Here is a 7,422-nt window from a genome sequence, read left to right on the forward strand (position 1 = left end):
CAGCATGGTGGTGAGGATGAATCTGATACAAACCTGCAGACATGAGCCCACAACTGACAGAAGCAGCTTACCTTGCTGGCTTTTCAGGCAGCCCTTTCCAGCCACCTTCACACACCACTGTGAGGTTAGCTGCAGGAGCACAGGATTTTGCCCTCCAAGTGCCATGTCCAAACTCCTTCAGAGCTGTGTCCATCTGCTTCAGCATCCTTCATCTGACAAGGAGATGTTTTTAAGTATGACAAGGCCATTAAGGACAACTCCAAGACATCACACTCTGAGAACCCAGCTTCCTGGGTTCTGTGAGGAGGAAGCTGTTCAGCATGAGAGTGGTGAGAGCCTGGAATGGGTTGCCCAGGGAGGTGCTTGAAGCCCTGGAGGTGTTTAAGGCCAGGCTGGCTGAGGCTGTGGGCAGCCTGCTCTAGGGTAGGGTGTCCCTGCCCATGGCAGGGAGGTTGGAACTAGATGATTCTTGTGGTCCCTTCCAACCTTGACTGATTCTGATTTCCTCCAGTCAGGTATACAGAGGCTGTCTTCCATCCTGAAACATGTAGCTTTTCCTCCTTCCTCTTTTCCTCCCCTCTAAGCTCTTTTTCATTTTAATCTCCTCTAATATGTCAGGAGATTTTCTCTTTATCTATTTCCCTTTTTTGATCCTATTAAGCTTCTGGCAATATCATCATGAGACAATAGGGTTCAGAGGTTAATTGTGCCTTGTATTTAAAGGGTATTTCCCTTTTCCCATCTCAACTGTGTTCAGTTTTAAATAGTGCTAAAATAGAAACTGAAGGAGGAAAAAAAACTCCACAGCACAAGTCTAGCTCAGTTTCAAATAAAAATTAAAGAAAAGAGAGTTAAATTATGACATTCAAATAACTCTTTCCTGTAAGCAGTGGGGGGAAATGTGATGGCACTGAGAATTTAATGTAAATGGCCACTGTTAAGGTTTAGATTAGAAAGAATGTGAAAAATAACTCTTTTAATCAGCTCCTCAGCTGAAGCAGCTCATTTCTTCAGTAGGTACCAAGCCTGAAGTTGATTTCACATCACCTGAAGAGCATGTCCTGGGATCCTTAAATATCATAGAATAGAATCATAGAATGGGCTAGGTTGGAAGGGACCTCAAGGATCATCCAGCTCCAACCCCCTGCCACAGGCAGGGACACCTCCCACTAGAGCAGGTTGCTCAAGGCCTCATGCAACCTGGCCTTAAACACCTCCAGGGAGGGAGCAGCCACAACCTTCCTGGGCAGCCTGTGCCAGGGTCTCACCACCCTCACTGGAAAGAACTTCCTCCTAACATCCAGTCTAAATCTCCCCTCTGCCAGTCTAAACCCATTGCCCCTCATCCTGTTATTACAAGACCTTGTCAGTAGTCCCTCCCCAGCCTTCCTGTAGCTCCCTTCAGATACTGGAAGGCCATGATAAGATCTCCTCAAATCCTTCTCTTCTCCAGACTGAAGAGCCCCAACTCTCTCAGCCTGTCCTCATAGCAGAGCTGCTGCAGCCCTGTGAACATCTGTGCCCAGCACTGATCCCTGGGAGACACCACTAGTGCCTGCTGCCAACTGGCTGTGGCACCATTCAGCACCAATCTCTGAGCCTGGCCATCCAGCCAGTTCTTAACCCAGCACAGAGTGACCCTGTCCAAGCCAAGGGCTGCCAGCTTGGCCAGGAGTTTGCTACAGCAGACAGTGTCAAAGGCCTTGCTGAAGTCCAGGCAGACTACATCCACAGCCTGCCCCATGTCCACAAGGCAGGTCACCTGGTCATAAAAAGAGATGAGGTTGGTCAAACAGGACTTGCCTCCCATAAGCCCATGTTGGCTGGGTCTGACCCCCTGGCTATCCTGTAGGTGTTGTGATCACCCAGGCAACCAGCAACAGAACAAGGGGACACAGTCTCAAGTTGTGCCAGGGGAGGTCTAGGCTGGATGTTAGGAGGAAGTTGTTGGCAGAGAGAGTGATTGGCATTGGAATGGGCTGCCCAGGGAGGTGGTGGAGTCGCTGTCCCTGGAGGTGTTCACAAAAAGCTTGGCTGAGGCACTCAGTGCCATGGTCTGGTTGATTGGACAGGGCTGGGTGCTAGGTTGGAATGGATGATCTTGGGGGTCTCTTCCAACCTGCTTGATTCTATGATTCTATGATCTGCTCCATTATCTTGCATGGCACTGAGGTCAGGCTGACAGGTTTGTAATTCCCTGGATCCTCCTTCTGACCCTTCTTGTGGATGGAAGAGACAGCTGGAAGCTGGAGACCTGGGCAGACAGACAGATGTGAGACAGCCACCTCCCACAGGATCACAGGATGTTAGAGGTTGGAAGGGACCTCCATAGTTTAAATGCAGCCACAATCAGGCAATTGTTCTTTATCCATTTCCCTGTCTTCTGATCTGTCAGGCAATACAGCAGAGCTTGGTTGTGTGTGAACCTGGATTCATGTGGAGGATGCTTCCACGTGGAGGAAGACTTCAATGCAGCTCTTCTGTTCTGAAAAACAGTTTTATGCCTCCCATCTACATTTGCTTTTGACAGTCAGTGAGAGTCAAAGGAAAACTGTTCAAAGCTGCTCCACTTTTTTTTTTTTAGTGTAAGTCTTAAAAAGCACTGAGCACACACAGATCTCATCCCTGCCTGCACACCTTCCATTTGGTGAGGGAAAATGCTGGAAACCTCAGCATATCCACTTACAAAGAGGGCACTCAATTCTCAGTGCCAGCAGCACTCCTGTGGCCATAAATGCCACGTAGACAGGGTTTCTTTAGAAAGATCCAGGGAATAGGAGTGCAATGCTGCTTTTCATCCTCTTCAAAAAACCTTTGGCTGTGCTTATCTCCACTGCTCTTCAACATTCACCTGGAGGAGGAAACACAGCCTCTAGGTTTCTCTGCCAAGAGCCTACAGCCCTGGGTTATGCTCCACAGATACAGGCAGTGCTGCCTGCAAAACGTCCCAATGCTTGCCAGAAGTTACTTCCTGTGCAAAGAGCAGCAAACTTACCCTGACCCTACAGAAGGTCTGACAATGACTCACAAAGCACTTCAAAGATCTAGCTGGGGCATAACCTGCTTCTTTCATCAGAAACATCAGTCCCCTACTCATCAAAATGGTGTGGAGCTGCCGGGTTCTTTTTCATCGCTGATTAAACTCTGACAATCATCACTTGGGGAGGAAACAACACACAAAGAGCCATCTCCCATGAAATGCACAGACTGAGGAACAGCATTGCCAGCCAAAGCTGATTGCCTGTTGACAAAAATCACAAAATCTGCCTGGAGTTTATAAAATTAAGCCCATAATCTGCTGAAGTGCAGGGGTGGAGTGCTGTTAAAGATGAGTAAAGGCAGCAAAGTTGGTTAAAGGAACCTGAGCCTCTATCAGGGTTTGATCCTGTGCCTCAAGTTTACAGGAAATAGCTCATTGCCTTTGTAGAGCCTTAACAAAAGGTCCTCTTCTGGACCCAGAAGAGAGCAGAGGTGATTTTCCCTTTTTCCATAACACCAGGATCTGCCTGTAAATAAAACAAGGCATGGGGGCAGTGGGGCTTACCATCCAGCTGCAGAGGTACCCCTGCCCCATGGCAGTGATGACTTAGGGGCAAATTCAGACTGGATGTGAGGAGGAAGTTGTTGAGCATGAGAGTGGTGAGAGGCTGGAATGGGTTGCCCAGGGAGGTGGTTGAGGCCCCATCCCCGGAGGTGTTTAAGGCCAGGCTGGATGAAGCTGTGGGCAGCCTGATCTAGGGTAGGGTGTCACTGCCCATAGCAGGGTGGGTTGGAACTAGATGATCCTTGTGGTCCCTTCCAACCTTGACTGATTCTATAGTCATGATGCACTGAAGTAGAGCTCCATGGACCTGTCTCCAGGTTGACAGTGACATGACAGATCAGCACTGGAACTTTCATGACTTTCAAGTCCTGAAGGTCATCTATGCTGACTCGAGGCAGTTATTTTTATGACTGATGTTAGAACTCCTCCACCCAAATGTCACTCTTTTGCTAAATTATTCCCTGTGGAAGTTCCTACTCCACCTGCACAGAAGGACTGCTACTGCTTGGGTGGCTACTCTTACAGTACCCAAACATCACCTCTTTCTTTCCCTCTCATCACATTAACGCTTCCCAATCTCTTTCTGACCCTTTCCAAAGCCTTGGCAGCAATCCAACATGAATCTGCATCAGAGAAACAACCATCCATGGTAATGCAAACTGAAGGAACTCCCTAGGAAAGCACAAAGATATTTTTTTGGGGGGAGGGAAAGCATCAACATCGAAAAAGAGGGAGGGCTTCGGTGACAGACACACCGCAGGAATCAGCTCCACAAGCTCTGTGTCAGATGCAGATTGATGTTAAAGATCTGGTGGCAAATCCCAAGAAAGCTGACAAGCTGTCTCCTGCAGTACACTGAGCCACCAGTAATTACATGCCTGAGATCTATTTTAACAAGGTAACTTTGGCTGTGCTCAGGCAGCATTTTGCTGATCACCCTTCGCTGCTGCATGCAGCAGCAGCCCAATATGTGCATCACTTCTCTGAGACACTCACAATCCTAGAATGGCTCAGGTTGGAAAGGACTTCACAGATGATCTACTCCAACCTCCCTGCCATGGGCAGGGGCACCTCTCAACTATACTTGGCTGCTCAAGCTCTCATCCAGCATGACCTTGAACACCCTCAGGGAGGAGGCAGCCGCAACCTCCCGGGGCAGCCTATTCCAGAGTCTCACCACCTTCATACTGGAGAGCTCCTTCCTAAGATCCAGTCTAGCTCTGCTCTCCCTCAGCTTCAAACCATTCCCCTTGTCCTGTCTCTAGACAGCCTTATGGAAAAGTCCCTCTGCAGCCTTCCTGTAGGATCCTTTCAGGTACTGGCAGGCAGCTCTGAAGTGCCCCCTTGGCACCTTCTCTTCTCTAGGCTTTTGGGAGTTTAGCAGTGAGCTACTCCTGTACTTTTCTATCAGTCTTTTGTGAGCATGAAGCCCTTAAATACCCTTGAGCTACATTTTCCTATCACAGGGGTCACTTTACCTCCAGACATTAACTGAGCGAGTCAAAAAACAAGAGTTCAAAGACACTTAACTATGCCAGAAAAACACTTCACACAAGGAGTCCTAGGAGACACTCATCTGTACCACTGGGCAGCGTTTTCCTGCTTTGATGTTTTGACCACTACAGGAACAAAGATTCCTAGAAGCCTTTGAAGAGGGAAGACTGCTACATCTCATTGAAGAGGGAAGATTGCTACATTCGACTGAGCAGGACAATTTAGGACCTTCCAACTTCCCAGGAGAGAAGAGGTGACAAAAAAAACTGCAAAGCAGTTCTTTTGCTATCTACTTCTTTTGCTATCTACTGCAAGGCCTAGAGCACCACAGGCATTTCTAGAACAAAGGAGCATTTCAGAGGCAAAAAAAAACCCTAAACCTAAAAGCTGCAGCATTACTGAAATACTCAGTTTCTTAGTAATAATTTGCATTTCAGGTTGACAAGAAATTACTTGAAATAATTGCCCTGAGTAGATGAAAGAGACCAAATTATCATAACACCACTTCTGATATGCTTCAGTTACTCAGATGTATTTACACAGGAGGAAAACCCTAGCCAGAAGGGGTTAAAATCCAGGAATACCCTGGAAGAGTGCTGCAAGAATCAGTTGTCTGCAACATCTAACAGCAAGGCAGCCATCAGCCCAATTTCTCCAGCACTCGAGAGCAGCCTCAGGGCTCAGTGCACATAGAATCACAGAACTGTCGAGATTGGAGGAGACCTTTAAGATCATCAGGTTCAATTGCTTGCCTAGAGCTCACAATCCCACCACTGCTGCTAAGGCACTGCCACTAAACGATGGCCCTCAGCACCACAGATGCTGCCGAAGCGCCACCTTCATGCTGCCTTCCTGCAGCCTTTTCACTTTCTCCATCTGCTGGCGATGCTGCAGAGCAGCACAGCACCAGGACAGGGTAATATGAAGATCTTCAGCTCAAGTCGTGCTACCCTCACACCGAGGTACTTCCACAGGTCATTAATGAAGTTTCTCTGCATTTCTTTTTTACTGTTAAAGTGAGGTCAACATCTGTGATGAAGCATCTCTGAAGATTTCTTTCCCTTGAAGGCATTCCCTTTGTGCTTGCTTAGATTCCACACATGAGACAGAAGAGCACTGCTGGGCCAAACTCAGTATTTATGTTCACAGCATTAGTAGATCGTTGCTGACAGGTGATGTGTTCACTCTGGGATTTAAAGTCTCTGAAACAACCTGACAAAACAAACATTAAAGAGAAGACAAAAGAAGAGACCAACATGATTAGATCTCTGCTGTTCCAGTGTCGTGGAGAGGACAGCAATGTCTGCACTGGATGGAAGTCCTCACAATGAACCAAACACCAGTGAAGATACCACACTGCTGCAGTCACAGCATTGCCCTGGGAAGGTCACACAGTCAAAGAAAACAAACCAACAGGCAACTTGAAAACTCTATGCTCTCAATAATTTGTACCTGAGGAAAGGGCAAACAACTTCCTCTCCCTCTCTCACTTCTGTGTTTATTGCTTGAATTAAAACCCACTAACGCAAAGCCAAAAGGCTCTTATTTCACAGCTGTTTTACCTCTGTGCACACCCCACTCAATGACAAATAGCAGTGAGGACAGTTTTCCTTACTGCCACCACAGTGAAGCAATTATCCAATTTCCAATTATCTAAAAAATCTGAATTCAGGAGGACTAAGACTTAACCAAGACAGGGAAGTGTGACTGCAGAATCACAGGATGTTAAGAGTTGGAAGGGAGTCAAGGAGGTCATCAAGGCCGTCCTCCCTGCCAGAGCAGGACCATACAATCTAGCTCAGGTCACAGAGGAAAGCATCCAGACAGGCCCTGAAAGTCTCCAGACACGGAGACTCTCTGCAGAGCCTGTTCCAGTCTCCTATGACCCTTACAGTAAAGAAGTTCCCCCTTGTGTTGAGATGGAACTTCCTGTGCTGCAGCTTATAGTCATTGCTACTTGTCCTATAGCTTGGAGCAAATGAGCAGAGCCTGTCCCCCCCACCTCCTGACCCCCACCCCTCAGACATTCATAAACATTTAATAAATCCCCTCTCAGTCTCTCTTCTCCACACTAATGTGCATCATTTCTCTCCTAGTAAGAGGGAGAGAAAACTGTGAGGTCAAGAAAGAGGAAATCCCTCCAATTTCATAGAATCAGTCAGGGTTGGAAGGGACCACAAGGATCATCTAGTTCCAACTTCCCCTGCCATGGGCAGGGACACTCTACCCTAGAGCAGACTGCCCACAGCCTCATCCAGCCTGGCCTTAAACATCTCCAGGGATGGGGCCTCAACCACCTCCCTGGGCAACCCATTCCATCCTCTCACCACTCTCATGCTCAACAACTTCTTCCTTGCATCCAGTCTGAAATTTCTGTCTCCCAA

Source organism: Pogoniulus pusillus, chromosome 11 (genome assembly GCF_015220805.1).
Source record: "Pogoniulus pusillus isolate bPogPus1 chromosome 11, bPogPus1.pri, whole genome shotgun sequence".
Classification (NCBI taxonomy): Eukaryota; Metazoa; Chordata; class Aves; order Piciformes; family Lybiidae; genus Pogoniulus; species Pogoniulus pusillus.